The sequence below is a fragment of the Oncorhynchus mykiss genome, chromosome 8, assembly GCF_057628025.1.
Source record: "Oncorhynchus mykiss isolate SJ-2025 chromosome 8, ASM5762802v1, whole genome shotgun sequence".
Classification (NCBI taxonomy): Eukaryota; Metazoa; Chordata; class Actinopteri; order Salmoniformes; family Salmonidae; genus Oncorhynchus; species Oncorhynchus mykiss.
This window is the reverse complement of record NC_143029.1, coordinates 13,734,753-13,754,434: the sequence shown is the minus strand read 5'-3', so window position 1 is coordinate 13,754,434 and position 19,682 is coordinate 13,734,753. Positions and strand designations below refer to the sequence as shown.

The window sequence follows — 19,682 nt, the reverse complement described above, 5'->3', positions numbered from 1 at the left end:
ACTATGACCCTGGCCTGACTGCCTACTGTCACGGTGTTTTCGAGTGACCCTTTTCCAGGTTAAAATTAGAAATCATGCAGTTAACACAATTCAGGAAAAAAAGATGTAGCAGAGGCAGGCACAGCGGGATAGCAAGCCTCAGTTATTTCAGGTGCTGATGAGCCTTCAGAGGGAAGCATACATGGGCGGATTGGCCATCTGGCAATTCTGGAAAATGCCAGAAGGACCACCTTTTATTTGGGTGAACTGGTGGAGTATATATATATATATATATATATATATATATATATATATTCGTTGTCTGTAGATTATCTCTGTCAAAATATATATATATATACACAGATTTTTTTTTAAACACAACATGTAAAGTGTAGGTCCCATGTTTCATGAGCTGAAATAACAGATCCACATTTTTTTCCATATGCACAAAAAGCTTATTTCTCTCAAATTTTGTGCACAACTTTGTTTACATCCCTGTTAGTGAGCATTTCTCCGTTGCCAAGATAATCCATCCATCTGACAGGTGTGGCATATCAAGAAGCCAATTAAACAGCATTGTTATTACACAGGTGCACCTTGTGCTGGGGACAATAAAAGGCCACTCTAAAATGTGCAGTATCAAGTTTTGATGGAGCGTGCAAATTGGTATGCTTACGGCAGGAATGTTCACCAGAGCTGTTGCCAGAGAATTGAATGTTAATTTCTCTACCGTAAGCCGCCTCCAGCGTCTTTTCAGAGAATTTGGCAGTATGCCCAACTGGCCTCACAACCGCAGACACAATGTTGTGAACAGAGTTCCCCATGGTAGCGGTGGGGTTATGATTTGGGCAGACATAATCTACGGACAACGAACACAATTGTATTTTATCAATGGCAAATTGAATGCACAGAAATATCGTGACGAGATCCTGAGTCCCATTGTGAGGCCCATTTATTTTAAGGTATCTGTGACCAACAGATGCATATCTGTATTCCCAGTCGTGAAATCCATAGATTATGGCCTAATTTATTTATTTCAATTGACTGATTTCCTCAAATGAACTGTAACTAAATTAAATCTGTGAAATTGTTGCATGTTTCATTTATATTATTGTTCAATATATTTTAAATGGGCCTGTTTTTTTAAAGGAATTTTGCACAATTTCTCTGTTGTCATAATAATCTGTTTTGAGTGTTTGGCTGACCAGTGGTCCGGTAAGGTTTTGTGATTGGCTGTGCTGAGGTGTTGCAAGTTCACATTCACAGTCAGTCAAACGCGCATCATCAAAAAAAAGTGAGATCTGCTCTGACTCTCACTCAGTCAGAACTGAAACTCATGTATCATTAAAAAAAATGGAAAGATGTCGCAAAAATATGTTAGAGAGATAACAAAAAAAGGCTATTGATGCCGATGCTGCTAAATGTCCGAAATGAACCGATTTATATGCAAAAAGTTCTGCTGGTCCGAGTGCTGTGTGGCTGTGAGAAATGACAGACCAGCTGCTGCTGCCGCTGCAGCAGAGGACAGTGGGGCAGTCGAGGTAGGAAGAAAACAGAGAAAGACACACTCAAGCACACTAACACAGATCATGTAGCCTACTGCTGCAAATTAGGCCTAATATTCTGGCTTTATATTGTATGACATAGTAGGCTAATTAAGGAACGGGGGATTCGGGGGAACATTTAGACACTAGCCTAACTAGGCGTTAGGTTGGCTTTTATAACACAGGTAAAGCAATAGCCATCTGCTATTTATACAGTACTTTTCATTAAACACAAGTCATCATGTATTACAATAAAACATTGAATGAATGCATAAATACTAAATAATCCTAATTCATCTGTTAAAGGTGAAGTCGGGGTCTCTGTATTTGAATTGTTTTATCAATGTTTAGGCGATTTGCTTCGCTTGTAAATCTGTGTCTCTTCAGGCAGCAAGGCAACTAGGGTTTTTGAACTGTAGCAGAGAATGGTTGCACCTGACCTCGCCTGCTCCCGCCTGCCTTCCATATTTGAGGAAGTATTGTATTTCCATTGTTAGAGCTCGACTTGCCAATATAATAGATCATATTTGACTGTGGTGACTAAGGACTCTGGTGTCAGATTACATTCCCACCTAAAATGTATTTTTTCATCCGAGGGCCCGTCACTGATTTGTGACGGGCCCTCGCGACACTGTCAAACGAAGCCCAAAACTGGAAATGTGTACGCATCCACAGAAACTAGTCCCGTCGTTCTATGACAAACACAGAAAGGTTTAAATCGAATTCAATAGAGGAAAACAGAGAGAGCAGAGGACAGACTCTGACACAGATGTACTGCCAGTTCCTTAATGTTTTGTCTGTATATGTAGCCTAGTATTAAACACAGCTAAGTGGGTAGGGTGGAACACATAGGTGATGTCAGGCACTCATTTGCAATATAAGTAGCTAGGCTGTTATAAAGTATTGTGAGCCAATTGTCATCTATTATGCATTGATTTAGTGATTTTTTTTCTTTGTCTGAAAATGTGTGTTTATTCATTCACAAGGCAGTGTGGTCTCATCATCTTCCTGTCACAGTGATGCTAGGCACAGCACAGGCAGCTCAGCTGCTGCAGCAGAGTCAACTGTAGTGGAGATAGGAAGACAACACAGAGAGAGAAACACACACACACACACACACACACACACAGTCAATACTGCTGCCATGATTTACCTTTATACACATCCCAGCATATGCTGTAGTATTCATAGTCAGTGGTGACCCTGTTTTGAGCCCCACATTTTTTGCAAATAAAAAGCATGTTATTTTGGCATTAATACATGTCACATATCAGTTTGCACACTCTATATATATATATAAACTCCCAATAATTTATTGGGTAAATCATGCTAAATCGCCACTGTTCATAGTATATTCATAGTATTTTCTGGATATTCCTATTGTGTATATATTTGTATTACCATTCCTACTAAAATATTTGTCTATTACTTGGTTGTGTGTGTGTGTGTTGCAGCCTGTGAGTATGTATTTCACCGCAACATTTACATCTTGTATTCTGTGCATGTGATCAATAGACTCGCTGTGATGTGGGCTGGTGTAGCTAAAATGCTAGGACTGAATTTTTGGCCCTGTCACGTCCTGACCTTAGTTCCTTTTTTATGTCTCTGTTTTAGCTTGGTCAGGGCGTGAGTTGGGGTGGGCATTCAATGTTTTTGTTCTATGTTTGGTATTTCTGCTTTTGGCCTGGTGTGCTTCCCAATCAGAGGCAGCTGTCAATCGTCTCTGATTGAGAACCATACTTAGGTAGCCTGTGTTCCCACTATGATTTGTGGGTGGTTGTTTTCTGTTTAGTGTATGTCACCTTACAGAACTGTTTCGTTTCTTCCATTTCACTTTGTTATTTTGTTTTGTGCGTTCAGTCAATAAATTATGAAGAACACTTACCACGCTGCATATTGGTCTGATCCTTCTTACTCTTCTTCAGACGAAGAAGAGATTCGTTACAGGCCCAGTCCGCCCCTGTTAAAACATGAAGACAAGCTGAAACATGTCAAAGCACTGGAGTCTTTATTTTACACTCTGGAATGTCAAACAATAGTGCCATTTCATTGGTCAATCATTTCATATGTGATTGAATGTTATGTTTGTCCAGTTCAAAATGAATGTTTGACCCATGTGACATACTGTAGGCCTATTCAGAGATTGTTTCAGTTCTATTATAATTGTTATTGCCTTTAGTTTTCAATTACATCAATGCAGGATTGTATTACAAAACCATAACAAAATATGGGTGGCATAAAACCAATAACATTCTAATAGCATATTGTCAATTTATAAAAGGAATTGTGCTTTGCATTGTACTGTATGTTGGAAAGGTTGGTTGAGGCTGTCAGAACTTCTTTAGGCTACTGTATAAACAAACACATGTTGAAAATAAAATGTAAAACTACACGAGTCCAAGTCAACACTTTTTGATTAAAAACAAAGTTTGACAGCTACAGTACAGCTAACCATTGAGAGCCAGCATTCACAAGCCTATTGTTGTCACTCGATTGCTCTGTGTGTATTTTACAGGAAGCCTTATCAGACCTAAGGAAAGCTGAATGAGCGCCTCAGCCAACAACTGTCTCTGATCAAGAAGTTGGGAGGGACGCAAATTAAATAATTTCCATTATTAAACAGAGAATTATTACTCCCCTTTGGTAAAACTTAGACCTAGGCCAAGATGACTATTTCTGGAAATGTTTGTCTCAGGAAGGAACTTTCACAGATTTAATGGGACCTGGGCCATTGTACATGGCCTTCTGTATGGCATGGTGCCATCGTTTCCACAGCAACAACAAAAAGTTAAGGGAGCTATCCAAAGTGAATTGAAAACAGGTTTGTCTCATTTATGTGACCCCAAATGTGTCTTTTATTATATTCAACAATATTTGAATCAGTTCTGTTCCCCATGTTTTGAGGGAACCCGGCTCTCCACGTGTGAAAAGGTCTCGAGATGTTTTTGAGGATTGTTTCGGGGTGTTTGTCCAGCCAATGGTGCAACAAACATAAATTGTCTGTGTTATGACTGTGGTCCATATGAGTAATCCCATAAACTCTGTGGTAGGGGTGGGACACTGGTTAGCACATCAAATAGCTCTGTAAACTATTAGGACATAGACCCAACTATCCAGGTTTTTAATCTAATAGGGGAGAGCTCTTAATGTGTTCACGTATTTGTGATGGTAACATCATGTAAATGCATTAGGACCCTTTTGGAGACTGTTTTTTATATATATTTTATTTTATTCTAGATACTTGGAGGCCTATCCATGTTGATGTGTTGCTAAGGGCCCGGTCAAGTGGATCGAAGCTAGTTCCTTGGATACAGTGGCCTGGGAGCCCCAGCTGCCCATCAGTGGAGACGGGACTCATCACGCAGGAAACATAAACATTGAAATATCAAAATCCTCCAGCGCTGATCATGGGAAAATTTGGAAACCTCAAGGATTTTATCCTACCCTTTAGGCCAGCAATCACCATCAGGAGAGTTCACAACCAAAACTGAATGTCTCCACAGTTCCTGTGGTTTAAGGCCATATTAAACTAAAATTAAAATGATTAACCAAAAGACATCATTACAATCACATAATTGTAAAGTTGTTCCTGAAAGGCTACAGTGAAATGGCGAAATGACCCCCCCCCCCCCCCGTGTGGTCATAGAATAGCACAGTTCTCCTGCGCTTTCCCCCACACAACAGGACATAGATAAAGACATTAGGTGGTCATTAGGAGTGGTAGACTAACCACACTCTCCTCAGTCTGCCCTGTCGTTTAAACAATCGAAGAGCTTCTTTAATGGAAGCTTTTAAATATGATGGTGTCCCACTGTCTGTACATTAACAATTTATGTGTTTACTTTAAAACGGCCCTGGCGCAGATTAAAGTCGCTCCACTCCGTGCCTCTTGTGACTGGTGCCTTTAAGGTCTTCCGATTACTCGCTGGGTCAATGTACACAGGGTTAAACCATGTTTGCTGAGCACTCTGGGGTCGCAGTGCTAAATAGGAGAGGAGACTAATGGAAACGCAAAAGGTCATCATAACAAACCATTACTGCTTCTTCTCTCCAGTGTCCTGGCATGCATCCCAGGAGGCCAAAAAGAGAAAAGGCACCGTGCACATAATGACGCCCATGTGACCGTTGGCTCGGGTCGCACTCCGCAACCCCGCGCAAAAAAAGAAAACGTCTCAATTTATAGACTCTATTTAAGCATGGTCTGTGACTGCCAGTGATCAATTTTGCATGTGTTTACCACAACCCTTCACTATTGAGGAAAAGCAGAGCCTCCCAGTGCGGAGGAGATCTATACCCGTGTCACACTGTCCCAGGGGCAGTGCTTGCTGCGTCAATTAATTGTAATAACACGCCACTATGGAAACAAATGTGCAAATGATCGGGTGGGAATTCTAAACAACAATGGAACCGGAGGCTGCAGAGTAGCAGGTGCTGACAGTATGTGGACACCCCTTCAAATTAGTGTATTCTACTATTTCAGCCACACCCATTGCTCACGGGTATATACAATCTGGCAAACAGCCATGCAATCTCCATAGACAAACATTGGCAGTAGAATGGCCCATACTGAAGAGCTCGGGGAATTTCAATATGCCACCTTTCCAACAAGCCAGTTCATAAAATGTCTGCCATGCTAGAGCTGCCCCAGTCAACTGTAAGTGCTGTTATTGTGAAGTGGAAACATCTAGGAGCAACAACAGCTCAGCTGTGAAATGGTAGGCCACACAACCTCACAGAATGGGACCGCTGGGTGCTGAAGTGCATAGCATGTAAAGATCGTCTGTCCTCGGGTTGCAACACTCACAACCGAGATCCAAACTGCCTCTGAAAGCAACGTCAGCACAAGAACTGCTCATTGGGAGCTTCATGAAAAGAGTTTCCATTTCCGAGCAGCCTTACACAAGCCTAAGATGACCATGCGCAATGCCAAGCATCGGCTGGAGTGTGTAAAGTTCGCAGCCATTGGACTCTCAGTGGAAACACATTCTCTGGAGTGATGAATCACGCTTCACCCTCTGGCACTCCGATGGATGAATCTGTGTTTGGCAGATGCCATGAGAACACTACCTGTCCGAGCACATAGTGCCAACTGTAACATTTGGTGCACGAGGGATAATGGTATGGGGCTGTTTTCCATGGTTCTGGCTAGGCCCCTTAGTTCCAGTGAAGGGAAATCTTAATGCTACAGAATATAATGTCATTCTAGACGATTCTGTGCTTCCAACATTGTGGCAATAGTTTAGGGAAGGCCCTTTCCTGCTTTCGCATGATAGTGTCCCCCTGCACAAAGCGAGGTCCATATAGAAATCGTTTGTTGAGATAGGTGTGGAAGAACTGGCCCAACACTCCTAATCGCCCAACATCAGAGCCCGACCTCACTAATGCTCTTGAGGCTGAATCGAAGCAAGCCCCTGCAGCGTGCGTGCGTGATCCCGTGCCTATACATCTCACATATTACTAGAGCTGGATAACGTTCGATTTCTATAATAGGCCTGGAACATTACCTAGGCCATGTTATTTTGACTTCAGAAAATGATGTTGTTATACCTCTCTACTTGATTTGTGGTCGCTACCAAAACAATTAAATCAAGGTTATGATCGGGCGTGTTCTCACAAAGCAACATTTTACACCGCAGGTATCAACTTGATGGATTCCAGTTTTGTCAACGCTCCAGAGCTGTCTAAACAGACCGTGTTTTACGACCTCTGAAAGTACAGCTGTCAAAATTACGAATAGCCTAAATCGGAATTGTCATTAAAACAGAAACATCATCTAAGCAATGACAAAATAAAATAATAACATAAATTGAACACTCATGATGGTTATTTAGTTTAATTTCCGAGTCGTCATCGCGTCTAAATCCACATAGGCCTAATTCAATCACGAATCTGGGTATTAATTTGACATGGGCATAAATCAAATTGTATAGCGTCGAATATAGACTAAAGTAGCCTAGCCTATAGCAAAACATGAATAAATTATTCATTTTTGTGAGTAAGACAAGAAGCCTACGTCCAATTCTTCCTATATGCTCTCGTGCCTAGGCCTATATATTATCCTAACGTTTTGAAAAATGCATATAGGCCTGGACGTCTTTGGTTGGCAATAGTGTTTTCTCTAATCAATAAATCAGCGTTTCCTTTTTTTGTGCAGTTTTCATTATGGACGTCTGGACAGCCACAGAAGGCAACAATGCACTTTCACTTATCAGGATCACACCCCAGGGAGAAGAGGTCAGGAGGAGAACATCCATGGATCCAGTTAAAAACACAACAGTAATAGTTTTCCACACTATCCCAAGCGCCTTATATTTCATGTACCGTTTTAATATAAATTGCCTTTCAGAACATATTTTCTCGTGCCAGCCTAAGGGCACATCGACACGTCTTCACCTAGTCGGCTCGGGGATTCGAACCAGCGACCTTTCGGTTACCATCCCGAAGCGGCTTCTTAACCGCTAGGCTATCTGCTGTCCATATACAGATACTACAGTAGCCAATTGTTTTATTATGCAAATAAGTTACTTTGGAGGCACGTCAAACTACTTTGGTGCTATGAAAACTCTAGTGCCTTGTGCATATCAGTAGTCTAATTGAATTTATTCATGCTATTTAAATAAATTAAAGTGATTATATTACATTAAATGTGTTTATTGCTTGTCAAATAATAATTATCTCTAGAGGCTATCGTTTCCAAAGAAGGGTTATTAAATTGAGGCTTTTGGGCAAGTAAACTACATGTTATAAAATTATAATATGTAATGTGAAGACAATAATTTTCTATTATCCAATCAACAGATTTCAGGCCCACACACACATTTAAAAAAGTATAAATGCAACATACAACAATGTCAAACATTTTACTGAGTTAGAGTTCAAATAAGGAAATCAGTAAATTGAAATGAATTCATTAGGGCCTAATCTATGGATTTCACATCACTGGGCTGGGGGTGCAGCCATGGGTGGGCCTTGGAGGGCATAGGCCCACCCACTGGGTAGCCAGGCCCAGCAAATCAGAATGAGTTTTTCCCCACAAAAGGGCTTTATTACAGACAGAAATACTCCTCAGATGATCCCGCAGGCGAAGAAGCCGGATGTGTAGGTCCTGGGCTGCGGTTGTGAGGCTGGTTGGAAGTACTGCCAAATTCTCTAAAAAGACATTGGAGGCAGTTTATGGTAGAGAAATTAACAATCAATTCTCTGGCAACAGCTCTGGTGGACATTCATGCAGTCAGCATGCCAATTGCACACTCCCTCAAAACCTGAGACATCTGTGGTATTGTGTTGTGTGACAACACTGCCCATTTTAAAGTGGCCTTTTATTGTCATGTTGTTTAATCAGCTTCTTGATATGCCACACCTATCAGGTGGATGGATTATCGTGGCAAAGGGGAAATGCTCACTACATGTTGCATTTATATTTTTGTTCAATGTAAAAAAACACACACTTAAAACACTGCCTTTATTAAAATGTTTATAAGGTGCAGGCCTAGCCTCGTGATGATACCCTATTTATAAATTATTTAGACTACATTACTAAGATAATGGGATCACCTAAACTATTATCACAGAGCCTCTCAATTTTAATCAAACACACTACTTATTCACCGATTAGGCACCAGTATCTACTGCATCCTTTTAATATAGTCTAACACCACTCTTGAAATCGGATACATTTTTTGGTCATAAATCCATCTGTTATGCACATGATTGTTTTTTTTAATGCGCTCAACTATGTGATCAGACATTCTGGTCCTCATGCAGGTCTTTACTTGGGGTCCTTATTATAGCATAATAAACTCAATACACAGGTCAACTTTAACAAAATGCTGTCATCTAGTGGCGGTTCTTAGAAACAATCTGGCATCTAAAAAATGAAAATGATCAGACAGCTTTCACACAGGCAGACCAAACCTGAGCTTTTAACCAATTATTGGCAAAATAGCTAACGTGATTGGTCGAAGACGCAGTTAGTGGGGGGGGGGGGGGGTCAGGTAATTAGACTACCTGTGTAAACGCAGCCGTAGAGACATAGGCCTATCTATGAGCTTTATGGCAGTGACTGTAGAATATTGCACATAAATAACGGAAAACTTAAACAAAATGTCAGTCAGACTCGGATGCTGAGGGCGATGCAATAAAATCTGTTGACCTGGGTTCAGTTATGTGTAGAAAAACATGCTATTTTTCTCTAAATCATCACTGCACGTCCCAACGACATCTCAATCCGGATAACACTTTGGGCTATGTATAGTGCATTGAGTGTGAGCCAGTCGAACAGGGTTCCAATATAGAGCCCATGAGACTCGTTCAATCCAGGAGCAGTGAGAATATTTTGGACCAGGCGCATCTTCACTTCAACACGTAGGCCTAGGCTAATGCACAACATGCTTGTCAAGTGCGAATAATTTACGACAGGTGGGATTCATCCCGTTAACTTATCCCAATAAACAATCTATTTGTCTTTCCTCATAGCACAAGTTCAGCTGTGGTAAGAATGTTAAAGATTCAGCTGTCCACTTGTGAATTGACAGTCTGCTGTGGAACTGAACTGCCCCTAAAGAGACACTTTCGATTCAGTTTCATTGTTCCATTTTAGGCTAAATGGTAAGTTTTAAAATGGGAGCACACGCGGTTTCTTTTGTTAAGCATGCGTAGTTTATCCAATTAGCCCATTTCTCTTTTCAGAATCGGCCATTAAAATTACATTAAGTCTTCTACTCTTAGGATGAAAACTTTGAGCTTGAATGACCAGGCATACCCAGGTTTTCAGAACAAAATTATATTGGATTGAGTTGAAGCCATAGCCATTTTACTACATTACCACATATGTTACAACCAAGTCATTGACATTTGATGGAAATATTAACTTTCAGTTTCCTGTAGGGGGAAACCCAATCTAATGGCACCACAAAATCTGAGAAAACACATGATCAGTCACTAACTGGACTTTCCAGATGAGCCAGCTGCAGTTAGTCTATTGGAGATGGTTGGAGTTGGCATTGAGGTTGTAGTATGATCTAAAATAAGGACGCGCGACAACGAGGTTCTAGCTCCAGCCTGTTTATTAACCTAACTTAACCTAATGTATGTCCTACATAGGTACGGATACCCCCAAGGGACATCCTACTACATCTTCCCCTCTCCCATGAACAAGAACTCAACATGCATAACCACTGCCCCTACCTTTTGCCATGGCCGTTTTGGCAGCTCCGTTGCCATCATTGGCTCTGGATAACAAGGTTGACATTTTGTACAGACCTCACACTGGGCCACTAGCTTGGCAATCTGGGTACTCAGACCAAGCCACCACACTGATTGTTGAGCCCTCAGTCTGCATTTGGTTATCCCCATGTGTCCATCATGCACTCTGTCTAGCATTTCTGGTTGTAGAGTCTCTGGGATAACTATCCGTTGTCCTTTCATGAGAAGGTCTCCATTACAGTGGAAGTCACTTTGATGCACCCAATAGGGCTTCAGCAGTTGAGGCAGTTCCTCCTGCCTGGGCCATCCCTTTTTGCACTGCTGCACTATCTGTTGGCAGATGTGGTCTCGTTGTTGCTCCTCTGCAATCTGCTGCAGTTTGGTCTGAGATGCAGGTAGACTGTCCCTTATTGCATTAATGGACACCTGTACCTCACCTTCTAGACATTGCTCCTCTTCTGGGCCCTGGAGAGTGCATCTGCTGTGATCAGTGCCTTCCCTGGCACATACACCATCTTGTAGGTGAACCTCAGTAATCTGAGGCGGAAGCGCAGTACTCTGGGAGGCAAGTCGTCCAGTGCCTTTGTCCCTAATAGAGCCAACAGTGGTTTGTGGTCAGTCTCTGCTGTAAACTGCAGGCCTATAAGGTATTGGCTAAGCCTTTCACATGCCCATGGGATAGCCAACGCCTCCTTCCCCACTTGAGCATATCTTTGCTCTGTGTCGGATAAGCTTTGGGAGATGCATGCTATTGGACGCCACTCCATGTTGTCCTGCATCTGTGTGAGGACTACCTGTTGCATGTGACCCCATGACCAGTCATTCTCTTTGGCTAGTAAGTCTCTCAGAGGTTTGGTTGTATCTGAGAACTGTGGGAGGAACTTACCCACATATGTGGCCATGCCTAAGAAGGTCCTGACTTCAGCCACATTCTGGGGTCTGGGCATATCTGTGATGGTGCTGATCTTCTCCGGGTCCGGCTCTATTCCAGCTGCACTGATTTTGTGTCCCAAGAACAAGACCTCTGATTGTGCAAAAGTGCATTTTTCATTGAGTGTCAGGCCAGTCTCCTGGAGTCGGGTCAGAACTGCTGTGAGCCTTACATCATGTTCTGCTGTCCCTTCCGCACACGAGCACATCGTCCGCGTGGACTATGACGCCACTCAGCCCCTCCAACAGCTGGGACATGTAGTCACCTTCTATCCTTCCTAGACCAGAAAACACTTTGGGGAATTTATTTTTGAAAACCTCACCTGGGTCCTCCAGTTCACTCACTCTCTCAATGAGTTGCAATGCTTCAATTGCTGGCAGCCCCAGCAACGGTCTGGCCAGAGAGTCAATGACGAAGACAGGCTGGATGGCACTTTTGTCTTTACTCTCCAGTTTAATCACCAAGTGTCCTACCACTGGTAAAATCTTATTACTGGGCCTGAACAGTTGTTTGTTTGTAGAGAGCAAAGGGCCATCTCTGCTATAGCTATACAGCCTAGTTGGAATAGCTGTCACTGCTGCCCCAGTGTCTAGTTTAAATGACACAACCTCCCCATTGAGTTTAATGTCTGAATGCCAGCCAGTATTGTTTCCCTTTACTTCTCCCAGAAAGATGCTGTCCTGCTGTACCTCCTCTGAGACCTCATGCATTTGCTTTAATCGACAAACAGCTGAAAAGTGTCCTCTCCTGTATTCCGCATCCTTTGCTGAGCAATCTTCCCATCTGTGGAAAGGGGATTTCCCACATTTGCGACAAAACACTTGAACTAGCTACTGGTGCTGTCTGTGATTGTTTTCTCCACGTCTGTCTCTGTTCTGTGTTCCCCTCCTTTTTTTTTTAGCTCTGTATGAAAATGCATGCATTTCCCCACTCTCTTCGTTCTGCAAGGAGCTGCTGTCGCGCAGTATCGTCTGCTGTCTTTTCACTGTCTCACTATGCCTAACCTGGTTTACAACTTTGGACAAGGTAAACTGGGAATCCAACTGTAACTTTTCAGAAAGTTATATATTTATTATTCCGACTACAATCCGATCTCGGATCAGCTTTTCGGTGGTTTCACCCTGCTCCTGTTTGCGCATATTAAACCTAGCTCTCTCAAAAATAATGTTGTGTCTCCCTACAAAATGCGTTTCAAAACAGTCTTAAACGGCACTGTAGTTAAGTTTCTCTTCCTCAGTCAACGTTGAAGCGTTTAATATATTCTCGGCTTCATCACCCATAGAGTAGATCAGTGTATTAACTTGAAATGCCTCATTTTTCACGTTTAAGCCTGATGCTACCCTGTACCTTTCAAAGCGCCTGATCCATTTCGGCCAGTTTTGAATGTCCATACAAACAAAATTCTCCGGGGGACTAATGCGAAATTCGTCAGCACTCTAGCCACTGGCCTGTCCGTGTTTGCGCCAGAGCCCGTTGAACTTGGAGTCGCAAACCCTGAAATCCCGCCAGCTTCTTCCTCTTGCAACATGTTGCTTAGCAGTAATTTAGTCCTTGCTCGTTAGCTAGCAAAATAATGATATGCGCTGTTTTATCTCCAACACTGTGCCCTCCATGCTTTGAAACAGCCTGAATGTATGATTTACTTGGTACGTCCTTCACGTTTATGTGAATTTTAAAACCATTTCTGACACCATGTAGTATGATCTAAAATAAGGACGCCCGACAACGAGGTACTAGCTCCAGCCTGTTTATTAACCTAAACATCCCTACATAGGTACGGATACCCCCAAGGGACATCCTACTACATAGGTTATGCTCGGGTTTAACCTCTGACCTCAATAAGGACCTAAACCATTAGGGAGGCAGTTCCATGGAAGCAGGAAGGATCAGGCTGACATTAAATGCAGCTGGTGGTCTGATAGGACACAGGTGACACCTGCACTGGATTTGATATTAATTTACACATTACAGCTGGAATCATTAATGGTGAAACGGCCACATCCCTTTGCGATATTACAACAAAGTTACTGCAAACTTTTTGTCCCCTGGGCATCATTGCACAGCAAAAAAAATACAATGTTTTACCCTGATGCATGACACTCCCCACTTCGGCCAACAAAACAATAACAATGGCCATGGGGTGGACAGTGCTGCTGTTTCCCCCTACTGCAGAGTCCATATTTCAAACCGAGGTAAGTTGGTTTTATAGTCACACATTCGGACATTCAACAGACATTCAGACATTTGGCAAAAGCCATTTAAAAATGTAAAAATCAATAACTAATTCACAATTTGTCACAGAATCATCAAATAGACATGATTTATCTATAAATGTCTAGCATACTTTTACAACCTTTGTTTTGACTAGAAATTCCAGTTGACTTGATAGAAATACATTACATCTATAAAATGCAATTTCAAGCGGTATAAATCTGTCACGTTGTCCGAAATAATGATGGTCGGACCAAGGCACAGCGTACATAGAGTTCCACATATTTAAATGAATAAAGTGAAACTTAAGCAAATACAAAACAATAAAGAATAAGCGAACCGTGACGACAATTCAGTGCTAACAGGCAACTAAACATAAACAATATCCCATAACCCACAGGTGGACAAAATGCAACTTAAGTATGATCCCCAATTAGAGTCAACGATTACCAGCTGCCACTGATTGGGAATCAAACACAAACACCAACAAAGAAAAATAAATTTAGAACCCCACAAAGAAATAATAAACTAGACTAAACACCCCTAGTCACGCCCTGGACCTACTCTACCATAGAAAATAAAGGCTTTCTATGGTCAGGACGTGACAAAATCAATAACTAATTCACCTTTTGTCATATAAACAGCAAGCTAGGTATTATTTATTCTATAAATGTCTATCATACTTTTACAACCTTTGATTTGAGGACAAATTACAGTTTTGACTTGATAGAAATACATACAATCTATAAAATGCCATTTAAATCAGTATAAATCAATAACTACAGTTGAAGTCAGAAGTTTACATACACCTTCGCCAAAAGTATTTAAACTCAGTTTTGCACAATTCCTGACATTTAGTCCTAGGAAAAATTCCCTGTCAGTTAGGATCACCACATTATTTCAAGAATGCGAAATGTCAGAGTAATACTAGAGAGAATGATTTATTTCAGCTTTTAATCTTTCATCACATTCCCAGTGGGTCAGAAGTTTACATACACTCAATTAGTATTTGGTAGCATTGCCTTTAAAATGTGTAACTTGGGTCAAACCTTTTGGGTAGCCTTCCACAAGCTTCCCACAATAAGTTGGGTGAATTCTGGCCAACATTTGAACACCATTCAAATGTATCCTTCCTTCCAACTTTCCTTTGGGTAATCACTGATCAGACAACACTTATTTATTTTTTAGGTTGTAGATCAGCTTTAATATTACAGATACAGTTGAAGTCGGAAGTTTACGTACACCTTAGCCAAATACATTTAAACTCATACACTACATTCACTGAATGTATTTGGTAGCATTGCCTTTAAATTGTTTGACTTGGGTCAAACGTTTCGGGTAGCCTTCCACAAGCTTCTCACAATAAGTTGGGTGAAATTTGGCCCATTCCTCCTGACAGAGCTGGTGTAACTGAGTCAGGTTTGTAGGTCTCCTTGCTCGCACACACTTTTTCAGTTCTGCCCACACATTTTCTATAGGATTGAGGTCAGGGCTTTGTGGTGGCCACTCCAATACCTTGACTTCGTTGTCCTTAAGCCATTTTGCCACAACTTTGGAAGTATGCTTGGGGTCACTGTCCATTTGGAAGACCCAACTTCCTGACTGACGTCTTGAGATGTTGCTTCAATATATCCACATCATTTTCCTTCCTCATGTAGCCATCTATTTTGTGAAGTGCACCAGTCCCTCCTGTAGCAAAGCACCCCCACAACCTGATGCTGCCACCCCCGTGCTTCACGGTTGGGATGGTGTTCTTCGGCTTGCAAGCCTCCCCCTTTTTCCTCCTAGCATAATGATGGTCATTATAGCCAAACAGTTCTATTTTTGTTTCATCAGACCAGAGGACATTTCTCGAAAAAGTATGATCTTTGTCCCCATGTGCAGTTGCAAACCGAAGTCTGTCTTTTTTATGGTGGTTTTGGAGCAGTGGTTTCTTCCTTGCTGAGCGGCCTTTCAGGTTATGTCGAAATAGGACTCATTTTACTGTGGATATAGATACTTTGTCCCCGTTTCCTCCAGCATCTTCACAAGGTCTTTTGCTGTTGTTCTGGGATTGATTTGCACTTTTCGCACCAAAGTACGTTAATCTCTAGGAGACAGAACGCGTCTCCTTCCTGAGCGGTATGACGGCTGCGTGGTCCCATGTTTATTCCTTGCGTACTATTGTTTGTACAGATGAACGTGGTGCCGTCAGCTCAACATGAGCTCTGTGGATTTAAAGAGTGGGTGGGATTTGCATTCAGCGAATGTAGACATTGTGAATGTACTTTTGACAATATGCATATGTAATTTAATGAGGATGTTTTTGTGCAAAGGACATTGGACAGACATATTCGACAATGCTGTGACATTGAAAAGGCCAGCACTGACTTCTTAAGAAACAGACTTAACACAACATATGGTATAAACAGAAAGAACAAGCTAATTGAATTCCCTGTTTTTAATCTTATACAGTAAACACGGCATTGATCCATTAGAAATGAAGTGTGTGTTGAAACACCTAGTTGTTTCAGGACAATTGGACTTGGACACTTTAAATGCTGCTCTCCTTGATTTCCCCTACTCTTCCCTGGTTGTAAGAGCTAATGAGTTTTAATGACTCCAACCTAAATGTATGTAAACTTCTGACTTCAACTGTAATTCACTGTTTGCCACAAACATAAACCTATGTATGATTTATTCTATAAATGCTATCATACTTTTACAACCTTTGTTTTGAATAGAAATTCCAGTTTTGACATGACAGAAATGCATAAAATCTATAAAATTCCATTTAAAGTGGTATAAATCAATAACTAATTCACCGTTTGTCAGAAACATCAAACTAGGTTTGATTTATTCCATAAATGTCTAGTATACTTTTACAACCTTTGTTTTGACTAGAAATTCCAGTTTTGATTTGATAGAAATACATGATCTTTAAATGCAATATTTGAAATTAAGAAATCTAATTCAGTGATTGTCTCAGAAAAAGAGAAAATATGCATTTATTTGCAATAACTTTAAATAAATGTTAATTTGAAGTGCAATTTGCTCTATATGAAGTTAGACAATGTTTACATAAAGTTGTACAATGTTTACAATGTTAAATGTTATGCCAAATCAATGTTCGCATTTTTTGTGCAACAGTTCCACATTTTAAAGTAGTTACAAGGCACAACAGTCATTTATTTACATGTCTCTAATTTATCAGCAAAGAGGCCCCTTCCAATCGTTTTCTATTTGCGTCCTTCTTTGTCATCCCCAGACAAGCTGAATGGTACCATCAAAAACATAAACAGGGTTATATTCATTTACAGTTCTGGAATAGAGAGCAAATAGCATAGGGACAGCCTGGTTGAAGTCCTAGTTTGTAATGGTTAGTGCCAGTAGATTGCAGAGGGGTTCACATACAGTTCAGAAGCAAATCATAATGTATACATTTAGCCCAAAAACCAAACATGTACCCTTTACTTCTTATGTTAGTGTTTTTTTTTTTAATCCACCCTCTGGTATCTTTCAGTATCCATGCTAATACACACACACGTTATGGTTCGCTCTTAGTTTTTCTTATCTCCACTGTGGAATGTCCATGTTGATCCTCTTGGTCTTCTTGATCCATCCACCGGTCTTCTTTGTTAGTCAGGCCTGACGTCTTCATCACATAGTTTTTTCCTGTAATCTAATTTAATATGACTGAAGATGCAGAATTTTCTGCCAGGCCCCTTCTAATAGGGTATAACAGACTCGTTAGAACTTTGACCACACGCCCTCTAGACGGACTACATGCCCTCTATCAAATCAAAACTGGAATTTTTACTCAAAACAAAGGTTGTAAAAGTATGCTAGACATTTATAGAATAAATCACATGTAGTTTTATGAATGTGACAAAGTGAATTAGTTATTGATTTTTACAGTTTTAAAAGGGCTATTTGCGAATGTCTGTTGAATATAAAACCAACTTTACCTCGGTATATTACAAGTGGAAGTTCAAAGGGACATTAAAGCGGAATGCCAAGTTATGATGCCTGATTTTTGCCACAATTGTATCATGAATAACCTTTAGTGCAGAATTGCTACTATACTGTTTTTGTTTTTTTTCATAATGTAGAAATAATACCCATTTCAATTCTATAATCTAGCACATTCTCCACACAAAACATTTTATTACATTATTTTAAAAAGCATTTCACCAAAAACCCTCTCCATTTCCCTTTTTTTAAGCCAAGTTCATTGTATCCAGTCAACATTTCACATGACACTGCAAATCACAAAAATATATATGTCCTAATCAAAAGGTGCAGCATAGGTGTCAAAAAAAGCCTAAACATTAATATTCTATGTCCCGAAAACTGTTGGCTGCTCAACTAACCTATTTAATCTATGGCAAAGCCTTAGTGATGGCGCCAGCTATATTTACAAACGCTACTCAATGATAGAAAAAGATATACCAAGAAGCATGTGCTTTTTACAACATTTACATGTGATAATGAGCCAGTGAATGAATATAATAATATAGCCAAAACCAATGCAATCATGCAGGAATTATTGAATCATAGATCCCAAATCACACTTGAGGTAGTGCATTGATATTGGCACTCAAACAATGTCTTCAACAAGTATCCGTTGGGGAACATTTCAGCTAACTGTGGTCGTTGGTAAAATGTACAGAGCAATAATGGAAAACCATTTTAAAAAGCATGAAACCAATAGCTCGCAAGTTCCATGTTGCATTATCTTGTCTAAAGGCTCTATTCACGCTGTAAAACTGAAAAGTTACAAACACTGCAACTTTTCAGGGAAGTCAGGAACCAATATACTCAGTCAGTTAGGAAAGATAAAGCTAGCTTTTTCAAACAGAAATGTACTTTCTGTTGCACTAATTTCAAAAAGTTTTGGAACACTAAAGTCCATGTAGAATAAGAGCACCTCCTCCCAGCTGCCCACTGCACTGAGGCTAGGAAACACGGTCACCACTGATAAATCTAAAAAAAAAAATGAGAATTTCAATAAGAATTTTTCTACAGCTGGCCATGCTTTCCACCTGGCTACCCTTACCCTGGCCAACATATCAGCACCCCTTGCAGCAACTTGCCCAAGCCCACCCCCCTCTTCTCCTTCACCCAGATCCAGACAGCTGGTGTTCTGAAAGAGCGGCAAAATCTGGATCCCTACAAATCAGATGGGCTAGACAATCCCTTTCTAAAATGATCTGCCAAAATGGTTTTAACCCCTATTAGTAGCCTATTCAACCTCTCTTTCGCATCGTCTGAGATCCCCAAAGATTGGAAAGCTGCGGTCAACCCCCTCTTCAGAAGAGGGAGACACTCTAGAACCAAACTGTTATATACCCATATCCATCCTGCCCTGCCTTTCTAAAATCTTCAAAAGCCAAGTTAAACAGATCACTGACCATTCCGAATCCCACTGTATCTTCTCCACTATGCGAGCTGGTCATGGGTGCACCTGAGCCACACTCTAGGTCCTAAACGATATCATAACCACCATCGACAGAACTGCGCAGCCGTCTTCATCGACCTGGCCAAGGCTTTCGACTCTGTCAATCACCGCATTCTTATCGGCAGACTCAAGAGCCTTTGCTTTTCAAATGACTGCCTCGCCTGGTTCACCCACTACTTTTCAGAGTTCAGGATGTCAAATCGGAGGGCCTGTTGTCTGGACCTCTGGCAGTCTCTACGGGGGTGCCACAGGGTTCAATTCTCGGGCAGACTCTTTTCTCTGTATATATCATGTCGTCACTCTTGCTGCTGGTGATTCTCTGATACACCGGTACGCAGAGAACACCCTTCTGTATACATCTGGCCCTTCTTTG

At 41.1% G+C, this 19,682-nt stretch overlaps 1 long non-coding RNA gene across 1 annotated transcript; it reads right to left on the bottom strand.

The window, feature by feature from the left end:
* Nucleotides 1-2,213: 2,213 nt before the first annotated feature.
* Nucleotides 2,214-3,504, bottom strand: LOC149981399 (uncharacterized). The gene is made up of 2 exons (XR_016497600.1): nt 3,409-3,504; nt 2,214-2,587 (listed from the first exon to the last, which is right to left on the bottom strand). It is a non-coding gene; the product is annotated as an uncharacterized LOC149981399 (long non-coding RNA).
* Nucleotides 3,505-19,682: the final 16,178 nt, after the last annotated feature.